This window comes from Cinclus cinclus, chromosome 2 (genome assembly GCF_963662255.1).
Source record: "Cinclus cinclus chromosome 2, bCinCin1.1, whole genome shotgun sequence".
In the NCBI taxonomy this organism is placed as follows: domain Eukaryota; kingdom Metazoa; phylum Chordata; class Aves; order Passeriformes; family Cinclidae; genus Cinclus; species Cinclus cinclus.
The window spans coordinates 21218981-21245290 of NC_085047.1; the positions used below are offsets into that span (position 1 = coordinate 21218981).

General features: G+C 40.3%; 1 long non-coding RNA gene across 2 annotated transcripts; it reads right to left on the reverse strand.

Moving 5' to 3' along the window:
* Window positions 1–6731: 6731 nt before the first annotated feature.
* Window positions 6732–26132, reverse strand: LOC134058252 (uncharacterized). 2 transcript variants are annotated; one of them, XR_009934391.1, is made up of 6 exons: window positions 25976–26132; window positions 23782–23853; window positions 19427–19475; window positions 8937–9017; window positions 8646–8671; window positions 6732–6842 (listed from the first exon to the last, which is right to left on the reverse strand). It is a non-coding gene; the product is annotated as an uncharacterized LOC134058252 (long non-coding RNA). The 2 variants fall into 2 exon arrangements; XR_009934390.1 differs by lacking the exon at window positions 25976–26132 and having other exon boundaries at window positions 23782–24143.
* Window positions 26133–26310: the final 178 nt, after the last annotated feature.

Consider the following 26310-nt stretch of genomic DNA (forward strand, 5'->3'; position numbering starts at 1 on the left):
ATAGCTGAATACACCTTTATCTAGAGTAAACTGCACTATATTGGTGACAAACTGTAATAATCTAACTTGCAGTAATGTAATTTCAATTTGTTTTCTTCTGGCAATTGTAGCTGTCCCACACCAGCAAACAGAATGAAAGTTGGTGTTTGTTGTCATCTAAATATGTTGAGATAAATTCAAGGATTCAAATGGCAATTTGGATAACTAATACAGTGTAAAAAAAAGTTTTGTTCCTAGTTGTTTTCCAAATAATCTACAAGCAAGAAGTTAGTAACTAATCTGCAACACAGTAAATTTTTGGATACAAAGTACAAGGAAAATATAAGGAATCATTGGGATATAGTCTTTTGCAAACAAATTACTTGACAACAGTAAGAATCTTTCAAAATGGATGAAGAGCAGGAAGTCAAATGAATGTTCCTGCAAGTAAATACAATGCATGTAACTAAAAAGTCAACAGATTTGCTCTTTCAGCTGAAAAATCAACACTCCTGAGACACAAACCTCTCCCCAAATCAAACATAAAACCTCATATAAACATTTAAATGTAAAGCAAGAACTAAAATAAATCTGAATAAAATGTAGTCATATTATAGTTCCAGGAGAAACCATGTACCTCCTGAGCCATTTCTAAATTAAGAAAATGTTGCCTCTATCCCATCTTGCAAAATCAGAGAAAAATGAAGAGGAAAATTACAGGAAATGGAAGGGAAAACTTTTGAGCATGGAAAATCAGAACTGGAGAGAAGAAAGAATAAAGAGAATGGAAAGCTGCAGCATCATAAAAGTGATTTCCCCATCAATCCAGTAAGAAAGATGACTAATGAAGCTGCATGTAGGCAATGCACCATATCTATCATACACTTCTGGTCTTAGAACTAAAATGCAACAGACCTGTCACCCTTCATAATTACTTTGGGACATGAATGCATTTATAGAAATACAGACTGTTGCAACATCCTTGTGGGTCCCTTCCAGCTCAGAATATTCTGTGATTCTGGGATCCCTCCTCCACCCACCTTCCAGCTTTAATGCCTACCATCACAGTAATCTTTATGTCACATCATAAGAACTGCCCAAATCTCTGCTACTGAGCTCCAAAACCTGTCTCAGCACAACCCTGTTTTGTACAGGTTCTCTCAGTTCTCTTGCCTAGCTGCTCGGGGCTGCCCCCAGGTGCTCTTCACTGCACTTACAGTTCAGTTGTAGTTAGCACCAGTCCTTACATAGCTTTAGTCCTCAGGTCTGTGGTTGTATGATGTTTCTTCCAGAGACTCTTTGCCAGGAGATAGCTTGCTGATGCCTGTCCCACGAGCTTTAAAAAATCTGCTTACCAGTTGTAGAACATCTCATCAGAACCCACAGTGTCATGAGCTCACAGCATGCAACCTCCACCTGGTTTGAGGTCACTTTTTCAAGACCTGGTCAACCAAAGAACTACATTAGGCTGTGACTGCTTTCTCAGTCCCCAGGGCCTGCCTTTTCTGAGAACTGCAGAGTGCTTTCTCCTGCCCTGGGCTGTGCAGTGCTCCTCTATTCAATCTGGGAGATGGGACACCAGCAAACAAAACATGATTGCAGGAAATGGAGGTAACCCAGGCAGGCTGAGACAGCTTCCCTTTACCTTTACTCCAGTAAAATGCAGTCTGGGGCACCAAGTATGTTAGGAAATGCTATTTGCCAACCAAAGTGAAGCCTTTCATGCATGTGTTTATATGTGAGCATCTACAATCCCATAAAGAAATATATTATCTAATAGGCACTAGGCATTCTTGTGCTTCATTAGGCACATACAGAGGAAGACATAGGTCAAAGGACATCCACTTGAAGAGCATAGCAAACAAAACAGTGGAAAAGAGAAAAGGGTTTGAAAAATAACAGAAAATATGTCCTGAGCATCTTACAGTTTTCACCAGGTCAAAAGCAACTTTAAACCTCAGGTTTCACCCCGCCAATTGTTCTCTTGTTTCCATTTAATTACAGTGTCATATGAAACTCAAGTTCTCCTCTTGTCCTTTCATCCTCCCAATGGATGTCAGTATACTGAGTGACTCAACCTCTATGTGTGTCTATGAATAACCCAAACTGAAGCTTCATGGCACTAAAAGCAGCAAAGCAGACAAGAGCTGCTGCTTCCTCCTCTGGAAGGAGACAAACCTCTCAAAATCCAGTTCTCCTACCCATCTTCCTGGGACATGGCAGTCTCCTCCCTGTAGTCTGCAGGCATGCAGTGGACTGCTGTTCCCAGAGGATGTTAGCTGAAGGGGGTGGCAGGGAGACTCTTACTTGCAGTCTGCTGCTGGGTCACAGCCCCAGTGCCAAATGCAGGAGGGCACTGAGCTCAGGTTGAACAAGAAGTCCTTGATCCTGTGGTTCTGAGTCCCTACCCACTTGGCCCGTGTGCTCAGATGACTGATATAAGCTGCCTCTGGAAGAATCCTTGCCCTTTTATGAAAGCTCTGTCAGTCTTACAGTACCATGCCAGGACCCACTCTCCTTGTCTCCTTTCCAAGGACAGGCCAGCATGTAAGATGCCTTTGCCATTTAAAGCACAGCTCAATGTCCAGTTTCTTTCTCTGTGCATTTTAGGAAAAAGACTACGCTGTTTTTCCTGCTGGCTCCCCATAGCACAGCCTCTGATTCTTAGGGGCCTTCAGACTCTGCTGGCTTCACCTGTACAGACAAGTCATTACTGCAAGTGCTCAGGCAGCTACTGCAGCTCTCAGATATATAACCTTTCCACTTCAAACTTTTGGCCCACTACTTTGGCCAGTGTTAACTGGCCTGGATTTCTTTACTGGTTTGCTGCCAAAGATCTGGGAACAGGTGCACAGTTTTTCTGGCAGGTACTCTTCAGACTGGTCTTTACTTGAAAATATGATGTAGCAAGTCAGTACACAAAATAGGGCTATAAAATCAATACAAATAACTATGATTAGATTCCAGGGAGAAGAAGACTGAGAAGTTAGGCGAGCCTCTGTTAAGTCAGAAATGTTATGACAATCTGCTAGAAGCCTTGTCATTTGTGATCAGCATGCTAATTTTAATGAGAAGCAGACGCTGAGAAGAAGAGTGCTTTGCATATTTCTTACTTTTAAGATTTCAAGTTGCACTCAAAGTCTTGGACTTAGGCAAAACGTGGGAAAATCTTAAATGCATTTCTTTCCATGACTGACTTACCCGCTTACAACTCCTTCCAGGTCATGCCCATGGCAAGTGAGCAAATGGTCACTTGTCACAGGTTGGAAAAATCAGTAGGAACCCCCAAAAACCTGGGCTGGTGGCACAGAAGAAAGAATCCTCCCTTCATGGCTGTGCAAGCTGAAGAGAGCAATCCTACAGCAGAAACGGCTGGCTAAGTCTCTCTAACACAGAACAATAGCTCATGGATCAGACTTTTCTTTTTTACTGTTCTGCTCCTGCTCCAAGTGGAAGCTAGACCTGACCCACATGAATATGATCAATAGGCCAATATCCAAGCCACGTGCAATCTTAGTACAATACTCCTTCTATTTCAGTGTTTAGCCATTTCATCCATTCAAGTGGAAGACATCAACTGATTTTGCAATTTATTAAAAGTCATCTGTCAGTTAGCTCAACATCATTTAATTCATCATAAAATCCCCCATTGGATTGGAAACAGGAAGCTCCACTTCCAGCAGCCCATGCCACCTGCTCACAGCCTCTGTTTTTTGGGGAGTGGTTGTTTTTTGGACACATCATTGAAACCTGGCCTTTCTTGTCTGCAGCTAAAATATGATGGTGCAAGTAAAGGTCTGTCACTGAAATATTATTATAGGAACACTACTGTGAATTGTGTCATGGCCAATTTTAACTTCCCAGATACTATTTGGGAAACAAATGATTCTAATAATAAACGTGGGCCCAGCTAGCCATGTGTGTGATAGCTGCCAGATTCCTTCTCAGTAGTCACTATGACAAAAAGAGACAACCTCAAATTAATAAGTAATGATGACACAAAAAAATAACTGGTCATAAAAAACTGCATTGCACTGAGTACCCAGCAACTGTTTCCATTTCCAAGGACAGAATAACACAACCAAAGTGCAAACTGTCAAATTAGGGACACTCACCTGGACTGAAAAGCTGGAAGACTTGACTGTGGAGGGAGATTGAAATAGATCTAGATCAAAGATACAAAAACTATCCCAATGTATGCATTCCAGGCAGGAAAAAAATCTTATGGAAAACACCTTAGATCTGAATAAATGGGGGAAAAAAAACAATTCAGAGAGATTCTTAGGAGTCAGAAATAGTAAACAATCCCTGTCAACCAAGCTAACTTTTGAGTAGAGATGCATAGGATTAAGGCCAGTTTTGTCAGAAGTCAAATGAGCTGGAACATGCAAAAGATGATTGAAGTAAACAAGAAATAAAACTTCAACCACTCACAGAAAATGAGAACATGCCTTAGATAGTATTTCCCTAGTAGGGGCAGGGAAGCAGTAATGCAAACGTGCAAAACTCTCTGTGGTGTTTTCCCCAGAACACACTGTATGGTTTGTGCTCTCACACTAAAGAAGGAAGCAGTTCTGGAGAAGATGCACAGAAAGGTTACACCAAGTAGGGACAGTCTGTCTTGTTAGAGTAGCTAAACAATGCTGGCTGGAGAACAAAGGGATACAAACTGACTGTGAATTTAACAAATTCCATGCCACGGCAGAAACATGTAAACTTGTTGGCACACTTGCCATGCTTTCTACCCCTCTATCTTTGGAACATTATCCTTTGGCTCTTTAGCCTTTTCCTACAACCCTCAAGTTTGTTGTAAGGCACTTGAAAAGACCCTTGGCACAACATAAATTGGTGGGGTATGAAGGAGATGTTTTATGGACATTTTTGAACAACAAATTCACTGTGCAAAGTTGCATGGTCATGCCTCAAAGGGTGGGATTCATCCCATAAAATTGGCATCATTTGAAGCCAAATGTGTTTCACCTTTCTCCTTCCCTTAAAAGCATGGAAAGGCTAAGTCAGAATACTTACAAATACACACAACAAAAGAGCTATTTGTAACTGGACACTGCTTGTAGTAATCCAGCTGATAAAAGCCTGCAAACTCACACCTTCTCTTACAGAAATATGACCAGAATTAAGCAGCTTTCAGTTATATTACTCTCTCCCTGGCACAGCAGATTTTGCATCACTACTTGTGCTTTTGAACTTGGTATGACCACATAGAAATATCTTATCTCCACCAAGTACAGGTCAAATCCAGCTGTCATTGCAACAGAAGCAGTGAAAACCAGGTGCTGCCCCTCTATTATTCACAGCTAAAAGCAGAATCCATCTCATTGCCTATTTTAAGAAGCTTTTTTTTTTTCTCTGAAGATTCTTTTTGTGTTTGTTTAGTTTTCTTTCTTCTTTTCTGTTTTAGTAATTGGAAGCTCAGTTTTCTTTTAACTTTCTTGCCCTGCAGGCATATAGGAAGAAGGAAAAGATAATTACAGAATTAAATTACCTGTGACAAACAGATTTACTTTGCCAGTTTATGCAGTTGTCCCATGAGCTAGACCAATTTGGGTAGCACAATACTTGGGATAGTCACAAGTCTCTATTTAAATCAACTCTAATGTACATATGTGATAGTTATTTAAAAATAATTCCACGTAAATAAATAGCTCTGTTAAGGATTTCCCATTACTATGCTTGGTAGGAGCTGCCAGGAATTAGCCTTGTACCCCCACAGCAAACAAAGATAACCTTGGTGGAGTGTTGCTGGTAAAATTTGCTTAAGTATATCCTTAGAGCTGAACTGATAAACCACAGAATGCTTTATAAAGTGAACATCTACCTTTAGGTGACAGAAAGTTTGATCCAAAGTCCACAGTAAGGTCCACATCCCACAAGTAGATATGTTCTTGTAGCTCATCATGTTGAAGAGTCACGACCATAAACGTGATGATTATCTCACTACTATTGTGCTATTGTTCCTGGCAAGAAATCACAAGCAGTGATTTACAATAGAGCATAACAGAGATAATAACAGAGAAATTTGAGAACAGAATCTGAATCATTGATGCAAGTCAAAAGGTCCACTTTATTGGAGAAAAGGGTCCTGTGACCTTTGCAGAAGAGTCAAATAGCACAGGATACTAACAGCTGTCGAAGTTACATGCCTTTCATTTTTTGACAGAAACAGAGGTGGTCTTTGCAGAAGTCATACCAAGGATTAAAGACTTATTTTCAGAAAGAAGAGGACTCATAAGATTCAGGCTCAGCTTTTTTGCCTTTACTTTTTCCCGTGTTTTCAGTTTTCTGCTCTAACAGGCTGTTCTTCTTCTGTTTCTCCAGAATTTATTCACTGCTTGTTAAGTGTTTCAACATGGTAGGTAACACAGCCTGCTTTCTGAACAGGTTTTCCTCCATCTAAAATGCCTGCAAACTGGATTATAATTACTAAACTACACCAAATTAACTCTCACTTGTTACTAGAATTTGCCTGATTGTCTTTTACCAAGACAGCAAACTGCTCCCGCATTAATGATGACACACATATTGATTTTTCAGGTCTTCAGGACCAGCACGCAAAGACAGAGGAAGAAGACAAGGCTATATGAAGAGAAAGGAAAAGGGTGACCTAAGTAAACCCCAAAACTAGTTGAAAAGGGCTTGGTTTGGCTTTTCTGAAACTGCACAATTTTAGTTAATTTTTTCAACAAACATTATTACCTGCTTTTTGACAGTAACTTCTATCTATGTCCAAAGTGTCTGGAAAAAGAAGGTTTGGGCGAACACTGCAGTTCAATTCAGACACATCATGATTCACAGCAGTCTTCAGTTGCTGCGATCAGTGCACGACTGTCGGCTGACTCTGAAAGCTTAGGAATAAGATCAGGACAAACCGTAGCTGGAAAATTGACGAAGGGGATCAGTTTCATTTTAAGCTGGTCAGATGTGGGACAGAAAAGGAACCTCCGGAATCCCAGGGAAACAGCCAGGAATCACGCGGACCCGAAGCCCTCTCAGCACAGACTGCGCAGCCGCGATTTACGCAATCAGCGTAGCCCGCAGCGCAAACGGCGGAACGTCTGCAAAGAGCGCAGCCGAAAGTTGCGCAAGAAGAGCAAAGTATCCGAGCAGCGGCAGCTGCCCCCACACGGGACCGATCCCGCTGCTGCCCACAGAACAGGGAAGGCAGCTCCTGCCGCACGGAGAGCAGAGAACGAAAAGCAGGGAGCGAAAAGCAGCCCCGCCGCACACCGGGGACCCGGGACTGACGCAGCCGCGTCCCGGCATGAGCGGGGCGGCTCCGCAGTCGGAGCGGAGCCATCCGGAGCGGTGGGAGCGGAAACTTTTTTTTTTCTTGCAAAGCAAAAAAATTTAAGGATGAAAGATGTCCCACTTTGGAGTAAGCAAACGCTTATTTGATCAGTATGTTTGATAGTTATGCTTGCAGAAAAGGAACAGACATAGAAATTAGCAATGTAAAGAGAAATAAACCATCACTAGACTTTCCTTCCCCGCCCTAGTTTATAAAGCATCATTGGTTCTTACTTTCAGCTAAAGAAGCTGCTTTTTTGACAAAATTGGTACAGGTTTCTTTGCAGGTTTCACCTATGCAGGATGGTGAGGCTCACGCTTACCTGGGTTGATGAGTGTGCTTTATCAGCTGTGGGGATAAAATGGTCATGATACAGCAGTGTAGAAACGACAAAACAAACTCCAAACTTATTCATACATACATTACAATTTTTCTGCGATTTATTAGTATGCCAGGAGGCTCAGCTGTATCTAATGGTTTATCTTGCTACGTGTTTTGTTACAAAACACATTATGGTTAATTGCCAATAACAAATCTGCCAAAAAGTTGTTATGTAAACAGTAAAAGACACAAACCTAATTATCAGAAGTAATAGCACAGTTTTAGACTAATTAAGTATGATAAGTTTGTCTGTTTGTCCTGTTCTTCTGTTGCCTATAAGAAAATCTTGATTCTGCAAATTTGCTAACTTGTAATTACTTTCAGTAATTGCAGCAATTTTGTAGGAAAAGTTGCAGGTGAGTTTGCAGCATCTTGCTTCAAAATTAATTTGGCTTACATGAATGTAGCCACTAAAAAAACCCCAAAACACCAAGGAAAGAAAGCTCAGTATTTAGTTAGAGTTTTGCTCAAAAATGGACCATGACTGTTTAGAATACTGTAACATTTGCAGAGAGAGTTCACTTGGGATAGTATGATAAATGTTTTGTGGTGTGCAGGTAGGTATGGGTACTGCTGGAGTGGGGAGGTAACAAGTACTAAGAGGGAGTTCACCAGTGAAACTTGGAAACAGCAAAGAACATGACTCAGATTTTCAAGAGCCTCCAAACATTTGTAGAAAAGCATTGCTAGGGTGATCTACCAAGCATTTATCACACTCCCTAAAGTCCTGAGAAATAAATTGCTGAAATACACCGTTAATGTAAATAGCTACAAAACTAGTCCAAGTTTTCAGTGTTTGAGTAACTCAATGAGTGTGAAAGTGCACTAATGATCCCTACAAAGGACAACACCTTCAGAAAACAAGCGTGGGCTGGTCTGTGCCACTTGACCCAGCTGGCTGCTAATATCAACAGTGAGAGCCCATAAACACCATCTCCAGAACACCAGTAGCTTTCCAAGTGCTTCTTGCCACACACACCTCAAGAAAGGACGAACTGCAACGAACTGAAAAGAAAAGAAAGAAAGGCAGATAGTTTGTTTCTCTCTTGCAGTCTCGGTGGACTGTTTGGCCAGTACAGCTTCACACCCCAGGTATTTCTGTTTGAGCTTGGATCTGCCAGGAATGTCCACAGCAGCTGATCAGGCTGATCAGCTCTACTGAATAGCCAAAGTTTAAAGGAACTATTGGAGGCAAAACTTAATAGTCCCGGGTATTAAAATTCACCCATGGAGCAGAAGTTCTGAAGGTTTCTACCCAGGAAGTAGCTACCTTTAAGAAAGAGTTGAGTTATTTGGAAAAGCCTTAAACTCCTCTTGATCTGTCTCATCTACTGGATCATGCTTCAGCTCTCTGTAATAAAACCACAAGACACAGTCATGGGACAGAGTGAAACACCCACTTAAGGAACCACACACATACAGTCATTATTCCCTTTCCTCTCTTCATTATGGCCATTTTGGGTTTTAAATCAGATCTCTTAGTTACAGTACAGCTGGAATTACTCAAATTTCTTAGCAGTTGAAGAGAAAATGAACAGAGAAGTCTAGTAAAGTTGTTCTAGTTACTCCACAAATGAAAAACTACTCTAAGCATGCATCAGTTTGTTTAAATTTGTGACTTCTGTGTTTACTCATACATGAGCTTCAGGCTACCTCTTATCTTGGCCAACTATTTTCTGTGTGGATGCCTTTTCAGTAGTCTTGTTCACTTTCATATTTTCTTACCAAGCTCCCTCCTTTCTGTTCTGCACTAAAGCATGCCCATTCCCATATTTTAGTTTTTCTCCTCAAGTATCTTATCCTCTTTTTTTTTCCCCCTCCCTGTGAAAAGAATAATATGTGCACAAAAGGCTTCTCTTCTTCAATCTTCTTTTCACCAACCACATCCCTGATTTCTGTCCAACTCTTCAGCTACTTGGAAAGATACTCCCCTGATCCCAGGATCTATCCTCCAAAAAAGCCCATCAATACAAAAGAGAAAAATACCCTAAAAAATTCAGAAAATGCTTTTCTTGTATGGTACAGAGTCTGTAAGCCTAATCTAAAACACTGAAAGCCTCCTGAAAGTCCCTGAAACACTCAGTCTGATTTGGACTGAAAGGGGAACAAAATAAGAAGCCTTCTATAGACCAGCTGTTCTGTGAGTCAGCGAGCAGAAAGCTTGGGCTGTTGCACCCCTATGTAAACAGTTCTTGCTGGAAGGAGGATAGGGGGGTGGGGGTGGAAAAGGAAAAAAACTTATTTTGAGGTAACTAGCTGTTCCCAAAGCCGGTGACTGAGATCTTTCTTTGCACAATTGTCCTAATCCAGTGTGGATTTTGCTGGCATTCTTTCCATTTTGATCAAGATAACTTTCTTCAAGGTCTAAATGGGGAAAGATTACTTCTTTATGCATTTATTTACCTTCAGAATATCAACAATCATCCTCATGCTTCATAGAAGAGGATGGCTGGCCAAGTTTTGTGTCTACCCACTCAAACTCTTTACTCTGACTTGGTTGTACTGATTTAGCTGAAGTAGACTGACAATCTGAAATTAAATTAACCACAGATAATAGATTGAACTAGCTTCAGCTCTTGATGAGTTAGGAAAAATACCCACAAACATTACATGCATTGATTAAAATAAATTCATTGAGTCAAACTAATGCGACTGTCTTGATCATCTTCCTCTTGGTTTCTCAATCCTGCATTATTTAAGAAGGGCCATGACATAGGATTTTTTCTACAAAAATGCAGATAAAACAATTGCCTCAGAAGACTTTTCTAATTAGAATCCATGTGGTGATCACCTGAAAAAAGATCACATGGTGGAACGAAAAGAGATATAAAGCATAAAAGATGTTATTCTTAAAGCCTAACACTGCTCAGTAAAGCGGTGCTTTTGTGTGATTTCATTAAATGGGACTATGCACTTACTGCACTATATTAGCCAGACTGCTGGTCAAAATATTTAATGATGTTTCCTTCCTATCTAGGCACTTTCCAGTCTGTCTGCATCAATAAAAACTGAATAATGGTAGAGCTAGAAGGACAACTAGGTGAGTTTAACATGTAATTAAAGTAGTTTTCTACATAAGACCTCATGGTATCACAATAAATACACATGCAACAAAAATAAATGCATAGTTCTACACAGTTTCTCTATCACACCATGTGATTACACATATATTATGCCATGGCCATATGCATGCAGTACTGTTGGGGGTTGGTTCTTTCCCTTTTCCCTCTCTGGAATTTTCCCCATTGTCATGCTAAGACACCTGTTGATTAGGCCCTGGTGGCACGGGGAGGGGGAGGGAAGAGGGAAACCCCTCGATATCCAAACAGCCAGAAGAGCAGACGGAAGGCTCTGGCTCGGCCCCATTTCCCCCGCGGAGTTCAGACAAGAAGGACGATCGCCTCCTCTGTCCTATCCCTGCCATCCCAACGCCTGTAGCCATCCTCACTGCTGTCAGACCCTGCACTGCTGCCTTCTCGCTTTAACCTGCCACCATCCAGCACTCTGCTGAGCATTGGGACCAACACTGTGAGCTGAGAGCTCTCTCCATCTCTCTCTTCCCCGTGGGACAGCGCTGCCATCACCCCCAGCCCTCCTGCAGCTCTGCGGGACCTGCCCGCCCCCAGCACTGGGAACTGCAGCTCAGGGAAAAGGTGCCTGCAGCCAAAAAACACTGGGACTGAGTTAGTGTTCTGTTTGTGGGTAATTTCATAGCTGTTGTTGTTCTTGTTTGTCGTGTTAGATATACTAGTAAAGAACTGTTATTCCTATCCCCATAGCTTTGCCTGAGAGCTCCCTTAATTCCAAAATTATAATAATTTGTAGGGAGGAGGGATCACATTTTTCAGTTCAAAGGGGAGGCTTCTGCCTTTCTTAGCAAATACTTGTCTTTCAAACCAGGACAAGTACATACCAAAAAACCTGAGTTAATGTACCCTAATGAGATACCTGTTCTGGTAAGAGAGTAGAAAGAGCAGAGGGAACAGAGGTGATCTGAAGGAGAAACACAGTGATAGGAAGAGACACAGCAAAGAAAACTATGATAGGAGGAAAATGTGCATAAACTGAAGATGTATTAGAAGAATAAGATTGAACTAAGAGAAGAAAACCGTTAGATACTCCAGAATTTCTTCAGTAATTATACTTGAATTACTACAAAAATAATAAACACAACACCCAAATGATTACTAGGGCTGGAACTGTCAGTACACTTTGCAGACCTATTGAATTCACTTTTCACTTTTGAAAACTTTACCTGGGATATAGGCTGCTTTCTGCTGGCATTAAAGACATCATGGCTGCCTGGTGCTTACTATTTCAGGGAACATTATGCCACATGGGCCCCTCAGCCCGTAAGGTCCCTACATTATTACAGATTGCTTATGTAATCTAACGTTATACAGCAATGCATAGGCCAAGATTAGGGTAAGTCTTGGAGTATACGTATCCCCTGGCTTAGACTTGAATTCTGCTGTCCAAAAGGGAGAACTGAGCCCTCTGTATCTGAACAATTGCATACATAGCCACAGACTGGTTATGAAATAGCCACACAGGATCAAGAATAAAACAACTGGCCCTCTCTCTCTTTGCGCCTTCATACATGTTTCGTAGGCATGAATAAACATTGAAAAGTGGCTAGAGCATCTTGCATTCTAATCCTTGCCTTTCTGGGGACTCTGGTGTGACCTCAAAAAGGTTATGTCTTGTGGAGGAGTTTTGGGCCAGTGAGGCCGCAGAGAGCTCGCTTTGCAGTGTTGGGATAAATTTGGCTATTTTAGTGCTAGCAAAGGCATGCTGACCTTGGACTGAGAATAAGAGATAAACAGGTAGCAAGAGTGAGAAAGCAAGCCAGGATGTGCTAATCACAAGAGCAAGAAAGTAGAACATAAACATAAAATGCTGTAACCAATTAGTAGGGTAGTCACAGTGCATGAACAGTTATTTGTAGCCAATAAATATTAGCATTAGGTGCATGAGCGCATGCATGTATGTCAGAACTTCATAAAAAACAACAGCTTGTATAATAAAGTGGAGCATTCACCATAACTCTATGAGTGTTACATGTCTGACTCTGGTCGCTCCTCGCAACAATGTCTGATATAACCCTGATTTCAAGTGTCCGCATCCTTAAAACTGTAGTCTTCTCTATCTTGTTAGCAGTTTTTCTAATTGCTGTTCCTTTCCTTTTGTTCATAAGGAATGAAAGCAATTTAGATTCTTTAACATACCCTTCAAAAAAACTCTGCCCCAAAACCCCACACCCAGACTCCAGACCCAAGGGGGATCTTAAGACATGTTAAGACAGCCACCAGATCAGTGTAACTTGGGCTGGCTACAGTAGTTAAAGTTTATAGACAAGATCATAGTCGAACAAAAGAGGCTTATGCAAAATCCTATTTGGAATTGCTGTCTCCACCGTTATTTCAGGTGAATGCCAACATAAATTCATCAATGCCAACATAAATTCATCATATGCCATCTTCTGTTGTACAAATATATGCTTTAGCTTTTGGACAATGATAAAATATAGATGTATGCACACAACTTTAACTTCTATATGGAGAAATAAGGTATATTAGTCTAATTAATTTAGTATCTTCAGATTTGGTTTAACCTGAATATTGGAGAATAGAAACAAAGCATAGATGCAGTCAGGATTCTCCTCTCCTATATAAAGCTCACACGGCATCAAGGCCTGACCTTGAATTCAGGTACTTTGGAGTATGTGGCTGTTGGCATGACTGGTTGTAGAGCCTGCTGGGAGGTCCACATATGCTGCCTGTAAGTTCCCTCTGCAAGGAGAGGAAATGTTGACAGAGGTTTTGCATTTTACCATTTAGGTATGTGTGGCTTTTAGGCTACAGCAAGCCCATCAAGGAGATTTTGGAACCAATTCACTCAGACCCCATTTTTACTATCATGAATGTTGCCAATCACAGAGGAAAAGCCATCAAGAGTAGATTAAAAAGAGGATAATTACACACTGTACTTCCTTATGGTTCTCAGCAACATTCACTTTTAATCTTTTAAAGTCATGAGACTGCCTGAATCATGGCTGGTATTTTGCAAGTGCTGTTATGACACACATGTGGCCCTGCAAAGAAATCTGGACATTTCCTTAAGGAAGCATTCAATCATTCACACATATGCTGCTCCAAGAAGTGTTTCATCCCACATCCTGCAAAATGTAATTTCCCTATGGCTATAGAGAAGACTCATTGTCATTCCTTGAGATTACAGCAAGAAGAGGGTCCATTCATATTCTTAGGAAGAATTACTAGAAATACCATCTTTCACTGGTGCTGAAAAGCAATCTAAAAGGACAATAATGCTATTCCATGTTGCTAAATAGTGAAATATCTGCTGTTCTGTCTGAAGGCTAAATCATGGAATCACATGACTACCCATAACCTTCAGCTGCCGTAATAAAAGTAGTCGTTCATAAACGTTGTTAAAGATCTAAAGCTGAAAAATCTGACCCCTAGGCAAGATGGCAAATTAAGTTATGTTAATAAATCTTGTGTCTTTGAGTGATCTTTGAATGGTCTTTGGATGGCTTGGGCAATGTTGCATCTCCTAACCATTTCTTAAACTCTGCTGATAATCTCTGTGCCCAAGTACAAAGTTTACAGGCAATCTCATTTTAAGAGAATTGTGTGGAAAAGATTGTACCTTCCAGCACGTTTGCATTGGACCTGGCAGTAGGAGGCCTCATTTCCAATTGCACAGTGCAGAACTGTAATTGCCATTTGAGCAAACAAAACAACAGACACTGCATCAAGTATTTTCTTTCCATCTTATTGTTTTATTTTACTTTATGGGGAAGTGCTGTGTCTAGAATAACTGAATAACTATTGCAGTGGATGGCCTGCTGCTCAAATAATGAAAGCTGAGATCTAGAGACTCTAGATTTCTACATTCAGCTCTGCAAGATTTGAAAATGATGAAGTCAGAAGCAGCCAAACCATATTCCTTAGTTATGATTACTATTAATATCTAATGTATTACATAGTTCATAAGACACTGGATCCAGAGCCTTTAATAGTACACATTACATAAATGCAGAACAGGAAGCCTGGCTCAGTCCCCAGGGTCTTACTGCTGAATGACTCAGTCATTTTTGGATACCCAGCTAGCCACACATTCTGCCAGTTTTCAGAAGTCCCAGAAAGAAGTAGATCTCACCAGGAAGAACCATTCCTACAGGTCTTCAGCATCTTTCCATATGAGACTTAAGAAATTAACACATTCTAAGATCCCATGGCCAGTATTTTTGGTTGGCAGTAGTTTTTTAAAGATGTACGGTCAAACAACATGAATCCAAGTTGTTTTATCAGGGCCTAGGAAATGTCACAGACATTGAAGCTTGTAGCATTAGTAAACATTCTGAAAATGTTGGTAGTTGTCCTTGTACTCATCAAAATGTAATGTGAAGCAGAACTCACCTATGTTCTACAAAGGGTTCATTAATCACTGCTCAATCTTTACAGTTAATGTAATTGGACCAATGTGCCTTAAGAATATTAATTAAAAAAAATATGAATGACCAATTTCTCCTCAGCTCAAGCACCCCTTATACTACCCAGGTTGTTATAATGAAACAACAGCAAACATGAAAAACACAACAAACAAAGGAAAAAAAGAGTGAATAAAAGGAAAGCAGGGGAAAAATAAAGAAAAGCAGAAAAGCAGCGTGAGTCCCAAACTGCTGCTGTTTCTTTTCACGCCAGCACTAAGCAGTGCAACCATATGCTAAAAGTTGGGGGTGTGAAGGCTTTTTACCAAACCTGCACAATATAATGTAAGAAGCAGAGACTATCATGACAGAGTCACTTCTTAATGGGAAGATAGGTGATTATCAAAATTTCTCAAGGGCTATAATGTATATCAACAAGCCTTGCCAAAAAAAATATTTGGGCTCCACTCTCCCTGGATCCTGCCATGCTAAGTCTGAAACCTACTGAAGGCTTTGGAGTCAGTTGTTGAATTTGTGTCTTCTTCCTTTTTCTTTCTTTCATTTAGGAATTCAAGCCTATCTGAGATTGTGCTCCAGTTAATTTTTTTTCACTTTTTGTCTGTATCCAGAGAAGAGGCCAGCATTTCTTGTTCAAATGCTGGGTATTTTGCTTCTGATTACACTGAAGCTAGTTATTCAGTAGGTTTAGCCTCAGATGTCCCATGCACTCAACTATTTATGAATTTTAGTCCCTCACATTACAATGCCAATACAATGTAACACTGTTTGCAGCACAGGCACATGAAGTGGCTGTTTCTGCAGTCCATGCTCATTCACAGGTGCTCAGCAAACATGGCAGCTGAAGAACTGGGGTTTACATGGTGACTTGCCAGAGAGTCTCTGAAAGGTATCTTTTTCAGCAGATGTATATGACTTGCTTTCATATAGTCTTATGACTTGCTTTCATATAGTCTGAGTTAAGCATTCAAGGTTTTGAAAACAGAAGTCACAGAGCAAAATAACTGCTGTGTCAAATTAGCTGAATATGCTGTCACTCAGCCACATACATTTTTGACAATACAAGTCAAAAACCTCAGTTTGTGTCTCTCTCAATGCTACTGCCTTGCCCCTTCTCCTAACACTGTTGAGTTACCCTGTGGTATTGCTTTAACAAAAGGTCAAGTTGATCTTGAAAAGGAAAAAAAAAAGTCACTAGGTATATGGTTAACGAGAAAAATGTATCTTATGGTTTCCTTTGATGAAAGTAACTTGTGATTTATAATATAAAAGGAAGAGAAACTTCTATTTAGAAAGCAGTGCTGCTTTTTTTTTTTTGGAGCAAGTTTAATGTTGCCAGCAACATTTTCCTGAATACATGCCTGGCTTCCTCTGAAAAATGTTTGGTGGGTTTGACAAGCTTCGTGCCTACAAAGCTTTCCAGAACCTCTATTTACCTTTTTCACAAGAGAGACAGACTGTGCATTGCTTCTCCATGTACATGATCTGCCACCTTCCTTCTAGCTGCAGCATTCTTTCTAAACCTTTCATCTGAACAGAGCTGTAAAAAAGAACAAAAATAGCAAAGTATATGCTGTCTCATGGTTATGTTCAGCAAAACTTGAGCACCAAGTGTAAAATGTGTCCTCTTTGTCATTTATGGTTGCAAATATGCATGTGATACAGGATGTGGCTTCTAACATTTCTGGTGCAGATTTGACAGTTTATACAGGTCTTCTTTGTAAGGTAAGACATGCAGCTGCAGGTAAGCCCCAGCTGCAGACATAAATATTTTTCAGACTAAGGAAAAAAAAAAAAGGTAGATAAGCATGAAAGCAACTCTGAGGTCAATACTTCTTCCTCTCCACCCTTTCCTGCCACTACAAAAAAGTCCAACTGTGTGATATGGGTGACAAAAGTGTTTTTCAGCCACTCCATTTTTGACAGAAAATAAGACTGATTTTGTGATATTCATGCCTGAGATAGTATATTTCTGTAGTGGATGGCATCAGCAAAGTACAGCACCATCCATGAAGACTTCTTTGTATTGGTGCTAAACAGTGTGGCAATAAATTCTAGCTTAATTTAACTACATCAGCTTAATGTAACTACATCACGTTTTGTTTACTTAATCATTAAATCAATGGACCTGAATGGGGTAGGCACTGTGAAAAATCTGGAGACTGAAGCTCATACTCCTCTTATTTTAAAATAATGGCAAATAAAGTGATACCTATACACCTTTGGTATTCTGAAAGATGTGCATTTTGGGTAAGGTACAGAGCTGGAATTTCTAAATTTAAAATTTAAATTTCTAAATTTAACTTCTACCTGATCTTAAGGACAGTTCTTCAATAAAGCCAGAGGAAGAGAATACAAATAGAGTAGTAAAACACAAATGTATTACTAAATAAATCATTGGTGGTTTTGTCTCTCACAGAAACAGCTGGAGAATTGCCTAGAAGGGATGAGAATGTCAGACTCTTCTCTGCTGACCCCAGAAAGCAGCTATGTGGGACAGAGAGAATCACAAAATCATTTGCATTGGAAGGGACCATAAAGATAATCTACTTTCAAAATCCCTGCCATGGGCAGGGACACCTTCCACTAGACCAAGATGCTCAAAGCCAGGAATGGGGCATCCACATCTTCTCTGGGCAACTCATTCCACTGTCTCCGAAAGAAGGAAAATATGTAACAATCAACATGTCTGATGTAAGATGAGCATTTTCTAGTTAAAGAGTTTATAATTTTCCTTTTCGCTAGTGGGGTGCTTATATACCCATGTCAGTACCCTAGTGTAACAGCTTTATCAAAAATGGCTAAAAGCTCACTCTATAAATTAGAGAAAAATGGGAATTCACCTTGACAAATAAAGCAAGTATTGAGTTCCATGTAATTCATGGCTCAAAGCCTCAAAAGAGGTGTAACATATATTCAAGATTTTGCAATTCTCCAACTCTCTCTTCTTGGAATTCCTTGTATAGGCGAGGATTCACTTTACACAAGTATAAAAACCTTCATACAGTAAATCCAACAAAATAAGCCATCTTTGAACTCCAGCCTTGGTTTTATCAGAGTGAATCTGAAACAACCCTGCTGTATTCCGCAAGTTCCTTCCAACCAACAAAAAAATAGAAGTCAGACTATGGAGCTCAGGACCCAGCCTAAGCTGGAAATGAGACAGGTAAGTACTTTTAGCTCAAAAGAACAGCTCAATATGCTGACAATTCAATCACCTTCACTTACTTCCTTGAACTGTCATCAGGCACCAAACTGTGCTTATTTTAGTACTGGAATGTATTGCTGTAGACACTTAGGAGAAATTGCCCTTTTAATTTGTTTTATTTTGGAAGTTATAGTCCATATTGACAGGACATTTTGCTCCTGCAGAAGCATACAGCTGGGGCAGTGCTTTTATTATGAACCTTCTATTTTCTCTTTCTGGCAAGCATCCTTGATTTTGTAATTTAATATTCCTGCCAAAAGCACTGGAAACATTTGAGGGGATCCTCATGGGATTAACTGTAGATTACATTCCTGGCATTCGACTACACTAGAAGCCATAATTTTTCTTGCTATCCCTGAATATTTGTGAGCTACCCAAGTAAGAACACAGCTGAATTAAGGATAATTTGATGCTGTTTTACTCTTTCTTCTCAAACCATCCCAGGATCTAATGCACTTCTGCTCTTAGTCTAAGGAGCGTGTTTAGGTCAAGCAGATCTGTTTATGCTGATTAATTTACATATTAACAAAGTGAGAGCAGATTGTGGTGTGGCTGAGGACATGATTTTCACTTTTTTTTTCTGCACGCTAGAAAATGTGTACTCAGCCATTAAACCTGCATCCTGCTTCCCAGATGTTGAGGGTCAGTGACTTAAGGATAGCCACACTGAATTAGACCAAACCTATAAAAAGCTAGGCTCCTACCTCTGACAGTGGCCAGTAATGGCTATTTTGGGAAAGAGTACAAAAAGTGGGGCAAAACTTTCTTCTAATACATCATACTGAGATCTGATAATTCACTGTTCAGGGACAGACAGAGCCAGAAGCATGTTTTACATCTGTGTATTGAAAAGCCTTTCTATGATTTTCTTAGCTCATTTTTTAAGCTCATTTGCACCCCTGGTTTCTGTAACACCCTGCACTTCTCAGTCTCAGTTTATGTCAACTGCACTGTGTAAAAACAACTGGATTTTGCTTGCTTTAAGCCTGCTCCTGGTAATTTCTGTAGACACTCTGGCTTCTTGTTCCATGATAGAATAATCCCCTCCCTAATCACCCACACACTATATGCTGAATACCAGGTCAGCAGCAGTGGAACCACAATCCTCTGTGGGGCAGGGGCTTGATCTGGAAAGGAAAATTTTGGATTTGAAAAGGAGATATAGAGACAAAAAAATGAACATAAAGATAAAACATACATTTTATCTTGACCATACCCACAATACAGAGAAAACTTTCAGAAAAAGAATTGCACTGAATCTCAACAGTTTCTGAACTCACTAAATAACAACCAAACCTTTCAGGGATCCAGTAAGTCTCCCTTGCAGAAAAAGCCCAGGGGTTTGTACTTTAAGCAAAGAAACTGCTGAAACTAATGGGTGAGAGCTGTTAGAGTTCACCTTCCAGTACTTCCAGAAGAGCTGGAAAACATGCTAGTGGAAAATATTTTTCAAGATCCATAGACCTCAGCATTAAACAAGTCAATCTAATCTATCAAACTGTTCAATGTAAGCTGTAACATGCTACCTGACTTGATGGAGAACTTGTCAAAAATTACACATAAAAGTATACAGCAAGCATTAAAACATACAGAACTGTGAACGGTTAAGTAATTTGTCTTTTACAAGTGTAAGTGAAATAACTAAGTTTTAGATAACATTGACTTCAAATTAGCAAGAAATCAGTCTATTTAAAAATTACAAGAAATAAAGAACCTTGCATATTTTCTATATTGTAATATTATTACTCAAGGAAGGTGTCTGGTCTCTAAAATGCTCACACTTTCATGAAGCCCTCAAAGTCCTCCAGTAGATAATATCACTATAGTCCTGTGACAAAACTGCCATGGAAATGTAACAGGAATGAGTCAATATGTTTAAGAACAGTATCTTCTACAATTCCACAGTCTAATAAAGAGTACTGGATATGGTTTGAATTACCTAGAGAAATGTTATAACACTATTAAAAATCACTCACTTTTCTGTTATGTTCTGTTACATCAAATAATGCTCCACAAGTTTACAGAACTTGATGCACAGTCCTGACAGAGCTTAGTATTGTATGTCCAATATCTCTTCTTATGGCTAAATATAAGAAAAACAGATCACAATGATAGAAAGGGTCACACTGATACCAGGCTGAGGCAATGGAACAACTATTCAGCTAGTGCATCATGCCCGTACCCTCTACTTTCCATGGTTAACAGATGAAACCCCTTACCCATTTGAGATAGAGACTGTAAAAACTTATTTTAATGGACTAAAATCCACTTTAAAATCTAATTTTTTACTGTGCAGCTCATCTTTATAACCTAAGAGACAGCCTACCTTAAGAATCAACAGAAGCAAGTAGGACCCCGTGTCCCATGGTTTTCACATTGGCCCCTAATTTAAAAATAAGGTCACCCTCTTACTTCTTCCTTTGATAGGTGAAGAGAGAATTTCTCCAAGGCCTCTTATTAAGAAATTTAGACTGAGAAATTCTGTTTCTCCAGGAAACAGGCACCATGCTCCTGTGACAGGTCATATCCTACGTTAGTGGAGAATGTGGATGTCCAGAAGAGAGAAAAAGTTTGAAACTTGTGGGAGAGGAAAAGCTGCTGGAATGTTACACAAGAATGAGTAGAAAACATTCTCTTATGAAAAGTAGTCTCAGGACAACTACTGTAAGGACTTGTGTTACCAGCAGACATGGGACCCTTGGGGAAAACAAGTGAGGAGCATGTGACAGTCTAGCCAGGGGTTGAAGAATAGGGGATGGAAGGCATGGGGACAGGGCTCTGGGGTTTATTACACTGAAAAAGAATTAAACAGAAGAAGTACCCAGAAGGGGAAGATAATGCAGTGCTAAGATCCAGTATTGTCTAGGACACTCCAATTAAAAGCTGAAAAGACGATGAAATCCCACAGAACTCGTGACAAGGCTGCCTTGGCAAGAAGGCCAACTTTTATAAAGAGACAGAAAAGGAAATCTAATGCTGAGATGGTGCAGCTGCCCTACAACATCCTACAACTTATCAGCATTTTTTAGATCTCTAGTAGGGAGTTGCACAGAGTAAGTTCTTGACAGGCTCTAGTATAAGTTAGAATTTAACTCTGTGGTTTTCCATACTGATTCAAATCCATGTCAGACCTTGCAACCCACACTTACCCAAGAGGGCTCCCTTGCAGCCACTTTGGAAAATGAACTTTTAAAAAAAACATTAGTAGTGTCTGAACAAACTATCCCAACCTTTCCTCGGAAGATCCTGCTCTCTGCCTCTGCTTCTTCTCTCCTCAAAGTACCCCCATCTGTAGGGGCCTTGCTCCACTTCTCCACTCTAGCCCAGTCCCCAGCATACCTGCCTAGACTCGTCTCTGCAGTCCTCAGGATCATCTCTGGCATATTTCCACTTTGGTGACATTCCCCCATCCACAGACCAAAACCAATGTGAAGTGAAAGATTAAGAAATTCAGGCAATGAAGGAAGTGAAAGCTGCGATTCAAAAGGTGACAATTCACTTTAGGCAAGACTGCAAAGTGAGTGCTGCCAAGACTTTTACCAACTGGCCCTTAGAAGTGCTCCTTTTCAAACCAGACACAAGAACAGAGAGTAACAAAACACTGGGGGGTTTTTGTTGTTGTTTGGTTGGTTGGGGGGTTTTTTTAGAATTTTGAGAGAAGAAAAACTGCTGAAGGCAGTGAGTTCATTGAGGAATCCACTAGTCTGCTGATCAAGTTTCAGGTTGAGAAACATATGCATTTTCATGGGTAAGCAATGTGTTCCTGATACCTTCTTTGCATGAGGGGACAGTGGTCACCATGCAAGGAATTAAAGGGTAATGATTCTGCACTCTGGTGCAGAGATAGGTCTGTTGGCATGGATAGGGAAGACTCTTCACTGTCTCTTCAAATATTCAAGAATAATGATGTTAAGAGAAGCTGTGTTCTAGGCAAGTCCTACAAACCAAAATGCTGCTTGCGTGAAGATTTTTTAGCTGCAGAAAATTCTCAAAAGAGACTGAACAAGCATTTAGAAGAGAGACCTGTTGACAGCAGATCAATCACACCATGTTCAGGAAATCCCTAAAGTGAAAACACACAGTCTGGGAACGTATCTGACTCGTATCTGAAGTATTGTGCCTTATTCTTCTCCTTCCCTGGCATCTTGCTTTTGGATTTGGCTTGCTTTTAGTCAGGTCAGATAGTTAGATCTGGTAACTGAATAATGGCCTTGGCAAAACTTGTAGTTATAACTTCTATGAACTAACAGCTTGAGGAAAGAGTTACCTCTTACTTGACAGCAAATAATGGACTAAGCAGGCTTTATCATTAGTTTTCTGGAGGCGATGCAGGAAAAACAATTTATCTTTTTTTTCATAGAATTCCTGACCTTATCCCTGCAGTACAGTGTAAGGGTCAGATAAAGATGATGTATTAAGCTACAGTTTTACCAGATGGCAAATGAGTCCACTGCACCAGGTTAAAAATGCCTGAACCAGGGACCATCCTGAGTCCCAGACTGCCAGCTTTAAAATGACCACAGAAGCCCTCTTGTGTACTGTCCACAATTCTTTACATTGGTTACTTTCCTTGTCACCAAGGGTGAACATAGCACCTTTTCCCCTGGAAAAATTGCTTTTCTGTCCTAAAACCCCCTGCTAATTCTCAACACATGCATCACACCCTTCCCTGCCTCTAGCCTTCCTTATAATCCTGAGCTGTAAAGATGACAGAATCCAGACAGTAAAGAAGTTTCAGTTATACTACCACAATGTATGTCTGTTACTCAGAATTAGCTTCAAATGCAAGTCTCTCAAGACTTGTGAGATAATTCAGGCAGTCCTTTAGCATAACCATGAAAAATGTACCTATTATTCCAGGAAGGACAGAATGATACGTATTTTGACTTCTGGGTGGATTTTCATAACAGTAAACATTATATTTAGTGTGCATAAACAGCTACAGTGGCTGCAAAAAAAAAAAAATATTGTGACACTAGGGCAGAGGAGTAATGTTTGACCTGGATCTCAGTACAAGAAAATAATTCTCACCAATAGGTCACTTCTGCTCATTGTTTTCCTTTCCTTGGAAACCTGGGAGAAAGGTCATGCTTTGGCTTTGCCTGGATGAAGTTATATATGCAATAGCTATAGTTGGGGAAAATTCCTGAAGTTTTATGGAGATGGTGCTATGTGACAGCAAATCTGAAGGCAGAGCACAAGGAAGGGCAGAGAGAAAGTGGAAAAACAATGGATCTCATCACAAGGAAGATGTAGTACCTGACCTGGAATGCTGGCACATTTCCAGGGGAGGCTGCACACAAGCACATTTTATGGCCTGTTAGTGCAAACCTCTATATTTCACTTTTTCACTTCTTTTTTATTAACCATGCAAAGGTGATCGATCACTAGTGGAAGAAAGGTATTCCTTAGACACTGCATAACTCCTCTTACCTTCCAGGAGCTAGCCTGAAAGAATTCCAGTATCTTCTTGTTCTGTAGTTACCATTTCCTTCCTTCATACACCTGTGAGAATCAATCCCGCATTTAAAAAAGTGAAGAACAAAAAAAAAAAAAAAAAGAGGATTCAGATGAATCTGCCATCCAGAAAAATTACTGAGATGACAGATGCAGAATGAAAGGTTTTCATCTTTCTCTTATAACCTTCACATTGTGTACTGTTTCAGCTCAGTCACCAAAGCTTTCACTTCTCTCTCACTGTTCTCATACTGAGATAATAACTTAATTCAACTTGTACTGTCATGCAAAACCTTTGAGATTGCCTCTGTTAAACAAGAGTACTTTTTTAACTGCAAGCCCTCAAAATCTCTCTGAAGTCACAATCAATGCTTTGTGTGATAAACTGGATGAAAATGGCTCTTAATTTTAGAAGTAAAAGAAGTGCAAACTTGACGGGGAATTTTTCTGTTCTCAACACATCTTTTTCTTCCTATTTTCTGATAAGCAACTGCATTAATTTAGTATTCAAAATAAAAGAATCTAACAGCCTCAGTAGAAGCATGTGCCTGTCTCAATCTGAAAGACAAGTGATCATGCTTTGCTACCTTAGAACCTGCAATGTCTCTTGTTCTTTTGTTAATACAATTTTTGTCCATAAATTCTCATTAGAAAGAAAAATAAAACCAAGGTAGGTGACACCTAAACACAAGCAGCAGCAGAGAAGCTTCAAAGCTCTTTTCAAAATATAGGGGGAAACAACAAAAAATAAATAAAATTAAAAGCATTTTTTTCTTCATAAGAGGTCACTTGACCTAATACTGTAGACAAAAGTCCAGTTCTTCATATCTACTTGAAATCACTGTAGCCCTGCAACCTTCTCTAGAATCATTCTCACTTGCACCAGTAGAGATTTTGGCTACAAAGCAAATCTAAATGGCTTTTCTGTCACTGGAAACAAAACCTACCACAAGACTCTCTCAACAAAACACATACAGGTATGAAAATGGACGACACACTAAGGAGACAAAATATCCAAAGTAATTTCACCATGCATATTCTTAGTCAGACTTTGAAAACTGTCACAGAGATTTTAAGGGAGGCAAAAACCTTGGAATTTCACCTAGCTCTCTGAAAAAGCACAAGCTACATTTCCTCAGATTCAATTCTTGTTCAGGTAAGTGTAAGACTAATTCCAAGTTATCCTCTTGGCCCTAAAATAAAATCTAAGTGCCTTTTTCCTCTTCCATTAGTGTTTCCACAGAAAGGCCCACCGACACACCACCACTTTGCACACTGCAAAAGCAGATCAAAATGTGAGCTGTCATTTTCTTGCTTTGTATCACTGCTGAGCCTCTCACACACATCAGCACCTGGCTGACGTTTCAGCCTTAATGTGCTGGCAGAAAGGAGCTCCTCACAAGGAGCTAAAATGACAGGATTCAGCACAGAAACAGTGTATTTTACACTCTGTCACTCCTCACCACCAGCAACGAATGAAAGTCTGACCAGGCTTCTGCATCCAGCCTGAGCAATCCCAGTATGTAAAGCAGCCATGCTTCTAAGCCTCAGCAGCCAGAGCAAGACAGTAACCTGGCAATGTGGTTGCAGCAAAGTAAATTCTAACCTGATTCTTCCTGGTGGGGGCAGTTGAGTGCTGAGGCAGTAGCCCAGGCAAAACGAGCAAAAAGGGTTTTCTAACTGCAGCTGGACAAGGAAGGTCCTTGCACAACGTCAACCAGCCTGGGAATGGTAAACCTCTGGGGTTGGACTAGAGACCTCCAGAGGTCCCATCCAGCTGAATTACCAGATATTATCAATCAAAGGTTGCATTCCACCTAGTACAGAAAAAAATCCCACCAACACAATAAAACCGGCAGGAATGTGTTTTACATGTCTTGTCTCCGACAATTTACTTGTTTATGACAGTGTCTCAAAAAAGACTACTGAAAGAGCAGAGCTTAACTACAGTAAAGAGCTTGGAAGGGCACTACCACCACGGTTTTGGCTGCTGTAAGCAGCTCTTTCCACAACTCTTTCTCCAAGGCTGCCTGTGATTGCTCAGTTTCTTGTTGAATTGTATCTACTGGATGTATCTAAACGTTTTCATGATAAACAGAATGCATCAAGCACTTCCAAGCTATTTACAAGCCACAGATCTCTCTTAACACGTTCCCTCCTTCACCCCTACCTCCACTTGGCCGGGTTTCCTTGCACGTCAAGGATCATGTTTTCCAGCTGATGGCAGAAGAGAGCCGAGCTCAGAGGTCCTCTGTTACTGTTGCAGAGCTTCAGCAGCTTCACAGCATCCTCTGCTGCCAAAAAGCAGAACCAGATCAGAAATGAGAACATGGACGATGCCTTTGAGCAAACGTTATCACTTTATACAGAAACTCCTCCATAAAATACCCTGTAGTGAAAAGGGGCAGATAATGAAACCCAGATCCATAATAGGGATTAATCTCCACACTTTCCACAGAGCCACCCTTGAAATTGATCTATGCTTGGGTACTTCATGTGCAAATC